Genomic DNA, 15342 nt, shown 5'->3' on the forward strand with positions numbered 1-15342 from the left:
ACCAGTCGTTGGACTGAAGACCACAACAACAACAACGATTTCCGAAATGGAATATCCCATGCGTCTAGCTCCAACTACCACTCCGCCTTGAAAGTATTTTAATTCACGTCGGGTGGCCGTAATCATGTCGAAATCTCTTCACTTGAATCACCTGAGTACAAATGACGCCGAGTGAGGTGGCGCAGTGGTTAGCACACTGGACTCGCATTCGGGAGGACGACGGTTCAGTCCCGCCTCCGGCCATCCTGATTTAGGTTTTCCGTGATTTCCCTAAATCGCTCCAGCCAAATGCCGGGATGGTTCCTTTGGAAGGGCACGGCCAATTTCCTTCCCTAATCCGATGAGACCGACGACCTCGCTGTCTGGTCTCCTGCTCCATGATAATCCGACCCAGCAAATGACAGTTCCGCCAATGCACTGCCCTTTTATAGCTCGTGTACACGATACTACCATCTGTATATGTGTCGGGCATGGATGTTTGTGATGTCCTTAGGTTAGTTAGGTTTAATTAGTTCTAAGTTCTAGGCGACTGATGACCACAGATGTTAAGTCGCATAGTGCTCAGAGCCATTTGAACCATTTTTTTGTATATGTGCATAGCGCTTTCCCACGACTTGTCACCTGACTCTATGTTGAGAATTGATTATGTAGACATGAAGTTTAAACATGTAGAGAGTTAATGAAGTTTGTTTTATTTAAAAAGTTTTAAGAATGTTTATATAAGAAAATTCGGATGAATTAGCTTTCAGCTCGCCCTTGTATATTAAGTGCATGTTTCAGTAGCTTTCAACCTAACGTGTCTTGCACTGCAATCTGCGTGAGAATGATACCGATGGTGGATTAATAAATGCACTTAAAATAACGGCTCTGGTGATCTTCTTAACATGTGTGTTAGTCAGCTGCGGAAGCTGACAGCTCTCTACCAGTATTTATTACAAAATTAAATTAATTTTCGACAGCTGGACTGTTTAGAGCTCACATTCGTTGGTCACATTCAATTTTTAACAATTTATGGCCATGTGCTGTAACCAATACAATCGCGGTTAAAGTAATTATTATTTCTGCTATTTTGTCAAAAACTGACATTTTTAGCCTGTGGCTGTGTACAAAATATGGGTTGGCTCTTACGCAGAAGATTACAGCAACCAGCCACTTTTTACATTGCCATTTATTTATTTAAACTGCGCCGTTACCGGTTTCGAACCGACGGCTAGTTCACGTTTTACATTACATTTCGTGTTTTCTTTCCCCACCTGACGAAACGTCCTTGGTGTAGTGATGCCCTACAACCAAAACAAGACGAGAGACAACGTCTTCTTATTTGTAATTGTGCCTCACGACGATTTTAAGTGACGTAAACAATTTATTATTATTAAATGTTTCGGTTATTTACAATGAATAATCAGCGCCATACGTTCCAGTGTAGGTTGCTTATCATCTTGCGCCGTTGAAAACTGCATAATGCACTTTTTTGTGTGTATATATGCACATAATGGAACGCACGACTCACGCTTAGACGTTTCACTACATGGAGGTATGTATACAAAGATGGCGATATTACAACCATAACAATGCCAAAGAATTCCAATCTCAGAGATATTTCATTATGTGCAGATTTGTGACAGGAGAAATTTACGAATTGGTAATGTTACTTTACTTACTATTTACACTGAAAGAGAACTGATTGAAATTAAGATAAACAAATGAAGCAGTCAATTATAAGTGTTACTGCAGTGATATTACGTAAATATTAAGGTATACATTGGAACAAAAGTTAATGTTGAGGGCCAGATGTACATAAATAAATGTTACAAATATGGACATATTATAGCATACGTTGAAAGCACAGTAAACGGGTTGGGATAGATGTGCATATATAAATATTAAAAATATTACAAAAGTGGACTTTTTAAAAATTTTAAATTGGAAAGCACGTCAATGAAATTTTGAAGAAATGTAACGTAAAACGTGAAGTAGCCGTCTGAATATGAACCTATCGGTTCGAAATCGGTGACGGCTCTGTTTGAATAAATAAATAGCATTGTAAAAAGTGGCTGGTTGCTGTAATCTTCTGTGTTAAGACTCAACCTATACATTATTATTAGTGTGTCCTATTACTGCCTGTGAAATTGTTGAATAATTTGTTCATGTTTCACCACCCTTTTGGAATTTATTATCAAATGTCAGTAAGTTTAATGTGCAGCTCTTACATGCACACTGCTGGACTTATAATACTACTTTAGCCTCTCCTCCAATTGTAATCCACCGATGATCTCTCAAACAAAACACCGTGCCCAGTTGTTGGAAAGAAGCACAGGTCACAACTGCCTATGAGAGGGATAGTAGAAGTGACCCTCAAAACTACCCTCCAATATCCTTGGCATCGATTTCTTGTAGAATAGTAGAACATATTCTGAGCTGAAACATAATGAGGTATCTCGAACAGAATGACGTACTCCATGTCTTTTTGTCACATGACAAACTGAAAGTTTTGGATCAAGGATGTCAGGCGCATGCAGTATTTCTCGATTTACGAAAAGCATTTACCTCAGATGGGTAGATCACATAACAAATGAGGAGGTATTGAATGGAATTGGGGAGAAGAGGAGTTTGTGTTGTGGCACAAGTTGACTAGAAGAAGGGATCGGTTGGTAGGACATGTTCTGAGGCATCGAGGGATCACAAATTTAGTATTGGAGGGCAGCGTGGAGGGTAAAAATCGTAGAGGGAGACCAGGAGACGAATACACTAAGCAGATTCAGAAGGATGTAGGCTGCAGTAGGTACTGAGAGATGAAGAAGCTTGCGCAGGATAGAGTAGCATGGAGAGCTGCATCAAACCAGTCTCAGGACTGAAGACCACAACAACAATAACATTTAACACAGTAATACATCTACGCTTGTTGTCTAAAGTGTGATCATATGGGACATCAAGTGAAATTTGTGACTCTGTTGAGGAGTTGTTGGTAAGGAACACAGTAGGTTATCTTGGATGCAGAGTCATCGTCAGATGTAGCAGTAGCTTCGAGTGAGCCTCAGCGAAGTGTGTTGGGACCCTTGCTGTTCTTGTTGTATATTAATGATCTTACGGACGACATTAATAGTGAGCTCAGATATCTGTAATGAAGTACTGTCTGAGAAAAAGTGCATATACAGGGTGTATCATAATTAATGGTAAACGCATACAGTTGAAAGTACACGATACTAGAGGCAGAAAAGTCTCAGTAAACATAGGATCGAAAGTGAATACCGTAAGAGATACGAGCAATTTTTCGTCTTCGATACTGTGCAGTAAATCTCTTCTACTGCAAGCTCTTTGCTTTCCACGTTTTGGGAAGTAGTAGTATGACGAAAACAAGAAAAAAATGCAGAGTAAACATTTGCTCTAAAATGCGCACCTTGAAATTTATGAGCAATTGTTCATAAGAAGAGTTGTTTCCAAGTAGCGAATATGAGCACGTGCTCACAGCTCTTAAGGTAGGCATTTTACCAAGTGTACCGGTATGAAATGAGCGTTTTTTTTTGTGAAAATGAAACGGTAATTTTAAATTGAAAGGTAAAAACATTTTATTCAAAGTACTGACCATTGCTTTCTATACATTTTGACCACCTTTTTGGCAGTTTGTGGGCACCAAGCCAATAGAAATATTCGTCTTTTGAAGCAAACCAGACACCCAATTTTCGACTTGTTCGTAGGAATCGAAGTGTTCCTCAGCCAATGCGTGTCCCATTGATGGAAACAAATGGTAGCTGGAAGGGGCCAAGTCTGGTGAACACGGCGGGTGGGGTACCAGCTCCCAGCCAAGTGTTTTGATTGTATCCTGAACCAGTTTTGATTTGTGTGCAAGTGTATTGTCGAGTAAAAAAAATCACTTTGCCATGTCTTCTGGCTTATTCTGGTCGTTTTTGATCAATGCATAATTCAAATTGATCATTTCTTGTCTGTAGCGATTAGTATTCACAGTTTCACCGGGTTTTAGAAGCTCATGATACACCACACCTTTCTGATCCCACCAAACACAGAGCATTGTCTTCTTGCTGAATCGTTCTGGTTTTGCAGTTGATGTTGAGGGTTGTCCCGGATTAACCCATGATTTTTCCCGTTTTGGATTTTTAAAATAAATCCAATTTTCATCGCTAGTAACAATTCGAAGCAAAATTGATTTTCTTTCAAGTATTTGAAGAAAAATTTGACAAATGGTTTTTCCGTTTTGCATCTGTCTTTCATTCAATTCACGTGGCACCCATTTTCCATTCTTTTGGATCTTTCCCATAACTTTCAAACGGTCAGAAATTGTTTGTTGTGCAACATTTAGCATTGCTGCCATTTGCTTCTGACTCAAAGTATCATCTTCATCCAATATTGCTTGCAGTTCGGCGTCTTCGAACTTTTTTGGTGGTCTTCCACGTTCTTCACTTCTTACATCAAAATCATTATTTCTGAACCGTTGAAACCATCTTTTGCATGTTGCTTCTGATAGAGCATCATCACCATATGCCTCGACAAGCATTCGATGCGACTCTGCAGCACTTTTTTTTTCAAATGGAAACAAAAAATTAATGCTTTCCGCAAATCATCACTTTCTGGTACAAAATTCGACACTGTTAACACGATGAAAACATATGATGTTGTTTGTTCCATGACTTGATGTATACTAAATATCTTTGACACATGACATACCAACCACACACAAAAAAATTAAGGCTCGTTCACAACAAATGTTCCCTATCGACACATTTGTATCTTAACGCTGATTTCATACCGGCACACCTGGTAGGGCACATGTTTACTGGGCATTTTTTTCTTGTTTATGTCCATAATACTACTTCCCAAAATGTGGAAAGCAAAGAGCTTGCAGTACAAGAGATTTGCTGCACAGTATCGAACATGAAAAATTGCTCGTAGCTCATAAGGTACGCACTTTCGACCCTATGTTTACTGAGACTTTTTTGCTTCTAGTATTGTGTACTTTCAACTGTATGCGTTTAAACCATTAATTATGATACATCCTGTATATTCAGTCATATCTTCAAACAATTTCACAGTGGTGCAAAGATTGGCAGCTTGCTTTAAATGTTCAGAAATGTAAAACTGTGCACCTCAGAAAATGAAGGAGAGTGTAGTATCCTAAGACTATAATACGAATGAGTCACAGAATGAATCGGTCATCTCATACACATAGCGGGATGGAACAGTTTTAGGGATATGAAATGCAATGATCACATAGGCTTAGCCGTGGGCAAACCAGCGGTAGATTTCGGTTTGTTGATAGAATATCGAGGAAATACGAACACTGTACAGACGAGATACTTACAAACCACTTGTGTGATGGTTCAAATGGCTCTGAGCACTATGGGACTTAACATCTGAGGTCATCAGTCCCCTAGAACTTAGAACTACTTAAACCTAACTAACCTGAGGACACCACACACAGCAATACCCGAGGCAGGATAAGAACCTGCGACCGCAGCGCCTAGAACCGCTCGGCCACGCGGGCCGGCCCCACTTGTGTGACCTATTCTGGAATAATACTGAAATGTGTGGGACCCATACCAAACAGGACTAACAGGGGATATTGAACGTGTACAGGGAAGGGCAGCACGGATTGTCATAACGTTATTACCATCTTTTTTCCATAACTGAATTCTCCACAACTTCGGCTGAAAACTGTGCAGTTGTCTGGAATTAAAAAAAAATAATAATAATTAGGCCAAGTAGTCAATAAATAAAAATTTTACGAAATTACCTTACTTGAAACTTCATGGCAGATTAAAACTGCGTGCCCGACCGAGACTCGAACTCGGGATCTTTGCCTTTCGCGGGCAAGTGCTCTACCATCTGAGCTACCCAAGCACGACTCACACCCGCTACTCGCAGCTTTGCTTCTGGCACCGAGGACAGGGCGTGAGTCGCGCTTGGGTAGCTGAGATGGTAGAGCACTTGCCCGCGAAAGGCTAAGGTCCCGAGTTTGAGTCTCGGTCCGGCAAACAGTTTTAATCTGCCAGGAAGTTTCATATCAGCGCACACTCCGCTGCAGAGTGAAAATCTCATTCTCGATTACCGTACTTGTTTGCTTCTCTGGGTATTGTGGAAACCCACTGCAGATACACGTCTGGGATGTGTTTTTTTAGCTTCACCAGATTAATAACAACAAAATAAATGGAAATCGTGCTTTACTTTAATCTCGTACAGTTTTGCGATGGCCTCATATTAGCGAAGTTGCTACATTTCAGGCAAAGTAATTTTTTAGCCGTAACTCCGTAACTACACATGGGAAGAAGATGCTGTGATATGCAAACGATTAGATTTTCGGAGCATTCACACAACGTTGGCGCCGGTGGCGACACCAACAACGTGCTGACACGAGGAAAGTTTCCAACCGATTTCTTATACACAAACAGCAGTTGACCGGCGTTGCCTGGTGTAACGTAGTTGTGATGCCTCGTGTAAGAAGCAGAAACGCGTACCATCACGTTTCCGACTTTGATAAAGGTCGGATTGTAGCCTATCGCGATTGCGGTTTATCGTATCGCGACATTGCTGCTCGCGTCGTTCGAGATCCAATGACTGTTAGCAGAATATGAGATCGGTGGGTTCAGGAGGGTAATACGGAACGCCGTGCTGGATCCCGACGGCCTCGTATCACTAGCAGTCGAGATGACAGGCATCTTATCCGCACGGCTGTAACGGATCGTGCAGCCACGTCTCGACTCCTGAGTCAACAGGTGGCGACGTTTGCAAGACAACAACCATCTGCACGAACAGTTTGACGACGTTTGCAGCGGCATGGACTATAAACTCGGAAACGATGGCTGCAGTTAGCCTTGACGCTGTATCACCGACAGGAGCGTCTGCGATGGGGTACTCGGTGACGAACCTGGGTGCACGAATGGCAAAACGTCATTTTTTTCGGATGAATCCAGGTTCTGTTTACAGAATCATGACGGTCGCATCCGTGTTTGGCGACATGGCGGTGGGCGGTGCGCGCAAATTGGAAGCGCGTGTTCGTCATCACCATACTGGCTATCACCCGGCGTGATGGTACTGGGTGCCATTGGTTACAAGTCTCGGTCACCTCTTGTTCGCATTGACGGTACTCTGAAAAGTGAACGTTACATTTAAGATATGTTACGACCCGTGACTCTACGCTTCATTCGATCCCTGAGAAACCCTAAATTTCAGCAGGATAATTCACGACTGCATGTTGCAGGTCCTGTACGGGCCTTTCTGGATACAGAAAATATTAAGACTGCTGCCCAAGGTAGTACATTCTCCAGATCTCTCACCAACTGAAAACGTCTGGTCAATGGTGACCGAGCAACTGGCTCGTCACAATACGCCAGTCACTACCCTTGATGAACTGTGGTATCGTGTTGAAGCTGCATGGGCAGCTGAACCTGCACACGCCGTCCAAGCTCTGTCTGACTCAATGCCCAGGCGTATCAAGGCCGTTATTACGATCAGAGGTGGTTGTTCTGGGTACTCATTTCTGAGGATCTATGCACCCAAATTGCGTGAAAATGTAATCACAAAAATGATTCACATGGTTCTGAGCACTATGGGACTTTTGAGGTCATCAGTACCCTAGAAGTTAGAACTACTTAAGCCTAACTAATCTAAGGACATCACACACATCCATGATCGAGGCAGGATTCGAACCTGCGACCGTAGCAGTCGCGCGGTTCCAGACTGAAGCGCCTAGAACCGCTCGGCCACTGTGGCTGGCATTGTAATCACATGTTAGTTCTAGCAGAATATAGTTGTCCAATGGATATCCGTTTATCATCTGCATTTCTTCTTGGTGTAGCAATTTTAATGGCCAGTAGTGTATATTGAAGCGACCTCACACTGTCGACACCAATGACAAAAACTGTCAGCTGATAAACGCGATTCTACAAGGTTATGATGTCGAAGACGCAAGAGGAAGCGTTTGCTGCAATTAGCTATAGCTTGCAAGTAACAGAAAACAAAAAAAAGGGCATGGGTCCGAGACTGGGTGAAGAAAGAAGGCACTGGTCGCGTGTACATTTACTGACTGAAACCACAGTCACAGACCCACAAGATTGTGTATATCATTTCTCGATATCTACTGCACTATACGACACTTGCTAGTGTCGATACGAGATAGAATAGAGAAGCAAAATACGTTCATAGCAGAGGCAATTTTATTCGGTAAGAGATTAGGAGTAAGTTGAAGATGTCTGCCGACAGAAAGGTCGTTCTAATGCTCGAAGTTTAGTTCTGTACTATCAACAAGCTCAATTAGCGAAATTCTATGGAAACCTATGAAGCAACTGTACCTGCCTAGCAAGGACCTGTTGAGCAAATTAACGCAACAATTTTTTTACGGTTTGTGATCATCTGCGGAAACTGACACGCATTTCTTAGAGCTCTTGCTAGTCACTGCAGATGTATGACGCATTTTTCGAAATAGGAGGGTTTTTCAAAATTTCTATGTAACACAACAATCTATAGTATTATTGGTTAAAAACAGTCTTGGTTACAATTTTAGCCTTTTATTTTTCTACTACGCGTTTCGCCTTATTTAGGCATCTTCAGGTTGATCTTAATTTGGTATTTGTTAGAACGATCCTTTTGACAATGTAGCCAAAAGGCATGTTGGCCTGATGTACTGGACGATGCCCTTTAGCTACACTGTCAAAAGGATCGTTCTAGGAAATACCAAATTAAGATTAACCTGAAGATGTCTAAATAAGGCGAACCGCGTAGTTGAAAAATAAAAAAGCTTAAATTGCAACCAAGACTGATTTTAACCAATACTGTTAAGCACTGGTTTACTGTATGCTACATGTGGACTGGAAGAATTTCTAATCTATAGTACATTTTGAAATTGATGAAATAAACAATGTCATAGAGAATCCTCCGTTAAAATCCTCCGTTAATCATCCTAGAGTTGTACATACAATGATTACCCTTATGTAGCACTACTAAAATTCTTTTGTGTTAAAAGGGCCGGACGGGGTGGCCGAACGGTTCTAGGCGCTACAGTCTGGAACCCGGCGACCGCTACAGTCGCAGTTTCGAATCCTGCCTCGGGCATGGATGTGTGTGATGTCATTAGGTTAGTTATGTTTAAGTAGTTCTAAGTTCTAGGGGACTGATGACCTTAGAAGTTAAGTCCCATAGTGCTCAGAGCCATTTGAACGATTTTTTGTGTTAAAGGCTCCTTAAAAACTGAATCTAAGGTATGGTATACACAATGCGAACTGAAAAAAAAGTAAAAAACAGTTCACACTAACTCTGCGTAGCTGCTTCCTAAGGGTCTGTCAACATCTGAATGGAGAATATTGTCGAACCGTTCAATATGTATTGATAATACTGAGAATATTTTGAGGTCCATCAGTACCGCTCATCAATATTTCTAGGATTAAATGATGACTAACTGAAATCCTCAGCTGCCGACAGGTGTTGTTGATATACCGTGATGTGGACAGCTGAAAATGTGTGCCCCGACCGGGACTCGAACCCGGGGCCTCCTGCTTACATGGGAGACGCTCTATGCATCTGAGCCACCGAGGACACAGATGACAGTACGTCAATACTCACCCTGAGACGGACAATATTTGTCAGTTTGGCAATATTACTGAACGTGTGAGGGCCCATTAAGGCGTACGCTTACCGGACACAGATGACAGTACGTCAATACTCACCCTGAGACGGACAATATTTGTCAGTTTGGCAATATTACTGAACGTGTGAGGGCCCATTAAGGCATACGCTTACCTGAACGTTTCGGTCGGGAAGAACTTCGCCGTCGTCAGGTGTGACATTAGCGACGCTGCCGGCGTGTTGCCTGGCCACGTTCGGCGCCTGTTGTGTGCGCTCCGGCTGACTTGGCCACTGTCTGCTTCGCCTGCCAGACTTTATCAGGCGTCGGCCCTCACGTGAGAACGGCGTATCTTCAGATAAGCGCTCACCTGCTGCGCTATGCGATTCAGCTTTTTGCCATCTGTCACAAAGGTATGAATCGAGCCACTTCCACGCTGCACCACTAACACCTGGGGACCCGGTCCTGAAGGGCTCGCTTTGTTGGTGCATAAGACGCATATCGAGGCACACGCCGATGCACATTTAGCTTAAGGGGGGCAAGTGTCGTAGACCATCTACATCAACATACATACTCCACACGCCACAGTACGGCCCGTGGCGGAGGGTACCATGTACCAGTGCTAATCACTTCCTTTCCTGTTACATTCGCAAATGGAGCGAACGAAAAACGTCTGTATGCGTCCATATTATCCCCATTTTATCACATCTTATCTGAGTGGCCCTTCCATGAAACGTGCGTTGGTGACAGTACATTCGATCTGTTGTCAACTTCAAATGCTGGTTCTCTGAATGTTCTCAGTATTGTTCCATTCCTCGAAAACCACATCGAGTTCCTGAAGCATCTCTGTAATACGAGGATATTGTCTGAACCCACCAACTACAAGCCTAGCAGCTCACGTCTGAACTGCTTCGATGTCTTCCTTTAATCCGACCTGGTGCAGATCCCAAACACTCGAGCAGTACTCAGGTATAGATCGCACTAACGTCCCATTTGCAGTCTGTTTTACAGATGAACCACACTTTCCTATAATTCTTCCAATAAACCAGAATCGACCATTGACCTTTCCTACCACAATCCTGAAATGCTAGTCCCACTTCCTATCACTACCTTAGTATGGAACGTAAATTTCTACTTCATACCTCTACCCTTCCCTGAGAAAAAGGTGTCTCAATCGACGTAGAGAAAGATAGACACACAATAGTTGGCATAAAAATATTCTTTGTTTTATAAACTGAAAATTTTTCCATTACATGTGCTATGAAACGATGCTTCTTGTCAAAATTCATAATTATAGGTCAGTGGGAAGTGCCTCAGAGGTATTGGTGAATGAGTTTGCAAGTATTGAAATGTGTCGCAAAAAGGTCGTGTTTTTGACTTAATTGACTCAGAATCTTAAATTTTTCCTACCGTCAAGGGAGCGCTGATCTTAGTATGTGAGACAAATTTCAACTCCTTACTCTTAGCCGATCCTGATAAGAATGGGTCCTAAGAGGGGTAGGGCGTCAAACGGGCCGATTTGGAGCAGGAGAGGCACCACAGGACATTTTAATTTCCACTGTCTATACTGTTACAAGTAAATTTATAAAACTTTGTCAGCATGACCAGGAAGGATTCAAGATTCACATTCATAGCAGAGGATGTTCAAAAACACGAAAAAATAATAGTTTTTAAATGTGGAATTTGATGATTTGTTTCACTTACTCCTGGATGCATTTGTTGCTATAGGTACACTTTTCTTCATAAGTAAGAGAGATTCTTCGATGAATTTTGCACAGTTTACAAACCATACTTACAGGTGTATGAAACTCTGGAATTTATTTAATCTATGGAGAAATGAATGGGCTGTTACGTTCTAAACTTCGTTTTTATAGAAAACTCGAATTTCATTGTTAATTATCTCAATTTTCACCACAGTTTTGTAACAGATTTGGGAAATTCTAGAGTTTCATACACCTGTAAGTATGGTTTGTATGCTGTGCAAAATTCATAGAAGAATCTCTCTTATGAAAAAAAGTGTACCTACAGCAACAAATGTAGCTAATACCAAGTGGAAAAATGGTGAAATTTCGCATGTAAAAAAAAAATGTTTCGCTATGTTTGTGAACTTCCTCTGCTATGAGTGAGAATCCTGAATCCTTCCTGGTCATGCTAACAAAGTTTTATGAATTTATTTGTAAAAATATAGACAGTGTAAATTAAAATGTCCTGCGGTGCCTCTCCTGCTCCAAATCGGCCAGTTTCGCGTCCTACCCCCCCCCCCCCCCCCCCCCTTAAACCCATCGGCTCACGAACCGTGCGCCCGATGATGATGATGATGATGATGATGATGATGTTCGGTTTGTGGGGCGCTCAACTGAGCGCTTATCAACGCCTGTTCAAATTCCCAATCTGTACACAGTCCAATCTCGCCACTTTCGTCAATGATGATGAAATGATGAGGAGAACAGAAACGCCCAGTCCACTGGCGGCGAAAATCCCCAACCTGGCTGGGAATCGAACGCGGAACCCCATGATGCAGAACTTTGCCCACGCCATACGCCCCTGCACACCATACCGTTGCTCAGCCTCCTCTGGCACAGTTACTTCATAACCGGCAACGTGCGAGGCAGCCCTATGGGATCCGCGCACAGCACTGCCTCGCTGCGATGTCTATGGCTGGTCTTCATGTTTTACGTCGCAGTTGGAGCAGATTTCCGCCTTAACTCTTTGAGGGGCAGATAAACACCAATAAAATTTACCCTAGTGGGGCAAGAAAAATTATTTGCAAATTTCAAATTTCTTTTACTTGTAACACATTTGTTTTATTGTCTTGACGTGTTTAATCATTGAGTTTGTAAAACCTCACGTAAACAACTACAAAATAATAACATTAAATTTGTTCACTACAGGTTAACACAGTATACAAATTCGATATTTGGCGGTTGAACTTTGAAATAACTAGTTTTTAATTTTCTTTGTATCTCTTGAAACAGTTCTTGCCTGCTCTCATAGAAAGGTACTTTGTACACTGTTTGCACTGGATTTTTATTTGAACTGCAATCTGCGCATCTTCTACATGATGAGTGAATTGGTTGTTGTTTACTGCTTTCGTGGCGAATACTTTCGTCTACGTATGGTTTGTGTGATCTGATCTGGGTTGCTAAACTACTTTGGGATACAGAAGAAAAATTAACTGCCACTGAAACTATTTTTGGTGCCAACAAGATTTTGTACACCTATCGGCGGAAGTCTTTATCGGAGAACTGCTCCATTTCGATTTCTTTGTGCATAATGAACGCGTTTGTCACACTGCAGTCTAAAAAGTGAAGAAACAGTCTTATCTACCATTTCTTGCTTCTTCTGTCAATAGCATAGTCTGACTTTAGTCGATCAAAATTATCCACGTAGTTCATACTGGAATTGAAGTGTTTCAATACAATTGGACAAGTGATATTGGTTATTGTTCCATCTTTCATTTTTCGAGTTACTGTGGACACATCTGATGGTGAATGACATGTTGAAATCGAGTTGACTACCCTGTTATATATCCATCTATAGATTACTATGCCATCATTGCTTATTTTGTAATCGAATTCCCCTCTTTCTAGTTCCTTTTCCTCCTTGAGTTTTGGTATGTTTTTCCTTCTGGGATTTATTGTTCCACAAGCGTACACACCATTGGATTTTAGGTCCCTGAACAGATCATATGATGTAAAATAATTGTCCATGAAAATAATATGATTCTGTCCATGAAGACAACTCGTTAAATTTAGAACCACACGACTGCACACAAGACAAGAACTTGCGCAGCTTGTCGTGAATGTGGAGTCATTTCCATCACTGCCAAAAGTGTCAACACTGCTGTCACTAGAAGATATTTCTTCAAATAAAAGTCGGTAACATTCGTTCTTACTTATTCCTTTTCTTCTAGACATATTCGATGGAGACGAAGAAAATATACTGGGTGGAGCAGAAAGCAGCACTAACGACACAGAAATTTGTCTGTAAAACATGGAAAATTCTATTTCAATTTAAAGTTACATTACACGTAGATTTATATGTGTTCAACACAATCGTATAAATAAGAGCTACAGACAATACTGCACGCCGCTTCCAAGAACAGTGCTAACAATGTAGAAGTATCAACTATTGTTCTGAATACGCGGCAAAAATTCGCGCAGGAGACCTGCACTGCCATCTAGTGGCATTTTAGGCAACAGTTATGTGGTTGGCAGAGACACTAGTGGCCCCTGAGCAGTGAAGGGAGAAAGTATTATGTGACCACCGCCCATTGAAACCGTCTGCGTGTGTGGTTAGTTGCAGTTTTGCCTGCTGGAGACCTTATTTTAGATTTTCATAGGACCCATTGCCTATCAGATTCAGCGCATGCTTCGCTACAAATACAACTGCAATGTTGCCTTCTCTACTAATAATAATCTAAAGAGAAACTTCATTCACAATTTGAAAATCCATTCGCTCCCCTACAGAAAGTTCTGGCGTTTATAAGATCATCTGCGATACCTGCTCCTCCTATTATATAGGGCAAACCGGACGTGCTTTCACCATCAGATATAAAGAACGGCACCAGTCCCCTAAATTCATCCTTTGCCGATCATCTCTTAATTACTGGACACGTGTCTAAAGCCATAGGCGATAACAATATTCTGCATACCGAAAAGAAGGGGCGTAGGTTATATGTCTTAGAGGAATTGGAGATTTTCAAACATCTCTCTCGTCATTCTCAACGAACAGCTGCAGCTGCCAAATAAAAACTTTTTCGACTGTATAAAGCCATTGGTTGATCTTTGATTCAGATTTCCTCATGCGGTTTACCGCAATGTTGTTTTCCTGTCACATCTTTGCTGTTTTCTTGTATCTCACAACCGACGTTTTTTACGTTACAAAATGTACCTCTATTTAAAGCATATAAACATGTAACTTCATCCTGTTATTATTAGTGCTTCCTTTGTGCCCAAATCAGCTGCATCACAATCTGATGTGTCTAATTTTGAATGTACAGTAGCCTAGTTGTTTCTGCGGCTACCAGAGGGCGCTCGTAGCAACACCGTGTTTACTTGCCCGCACTTTCTAAAGTGGGCACCTCAGTCTTGTTGCAACCCTTGTTCACAACACGAGCAGCCCTTAGCGGCTCGCCATCTCACAACTGTTCATGACGTCGCCTTTACGGCTTAGATCTCTTTTAATTTGTAAGTACTGCATCTTTTCCAGTCAGTACAAACTTTAATTTTATTAATGCATTATATACCTAATACGTTTTAGAACAGTTAGTCTACTCTGAAGATGACGCTCATAGTAGCGTCGAAACCCGGTCGATTTTGACTTAAAATTTGTGACCGAGGGCTTATTTATTCTAATATATTTTAGAACTGACTAATTTTAAGAAAGATAGCACACCAGATTTTACATTCCAATCTCTGTTGTTTAACATTTTAGATGCGCATCACGGTTTACACTGATGGCTCGAAACAGGACAATTTCCTTGGTTCTTCTGTTGTGTTCCCTGATCATGTTACCCGGATTCGCCTCCCTGATGAATATACCGTTTACGTAGCGGAGCTCCACGCGATCCTGAAGGCACTGGAGCGGATGAATCGTGTTTGGGGCAACCGATGTCTTCTCTGCTCCGATTGTCTTAGTGCCTTACAATCACTGCAGAATTTGTACCCAACGCAGTTTTCCGAAATTCCTTCACCAGGGAAGACGAATGCAATATTCCAGAATTTGAAACACGAACAGCTGCTAGCGTGAGTTTCTTAGAAGTAGATACCTTA

General features: G+C 41.7%; 1 protein-coding gene across 1 annotated transcript in view; it reads right to left on the bottom strand.

Moving 5' to 3' along the window:
* LOC126295309 (sugar transporter SWEET1-like) overlaps positions 1-9839 on the bottom strand; it is a 91416-nt gene extending 81577 nt beyond the window's left edge. The window contains exon 1 of the mRNA XM_049987755.1: positions 9745-9839. The gene's annotated coding sequence lies outside the window, so the exon portion shown is untranslated. The remainder of the gene's footprint in view (positions 1-9744) is intronic.
* Positions 9840-15342: the final 5503 nt, after the last annotated feature.

Source organism: Schistocerca gregaria, chromosome 11 (genome assembly GCF_023897955.1).
Source record: "Schistocerca gregaria isolate iqSchGreg1 chromosome 11, iqSchGreg1.2, whole genome shotgun sequence".
NCBI classification, from domain to species: domain Eukaryota; kingdom Metazoa; phylum Arthropoda; class Insecta; order Orthoptera; family Acrididae; genus Schistocerca; species Schistocerca gregaria.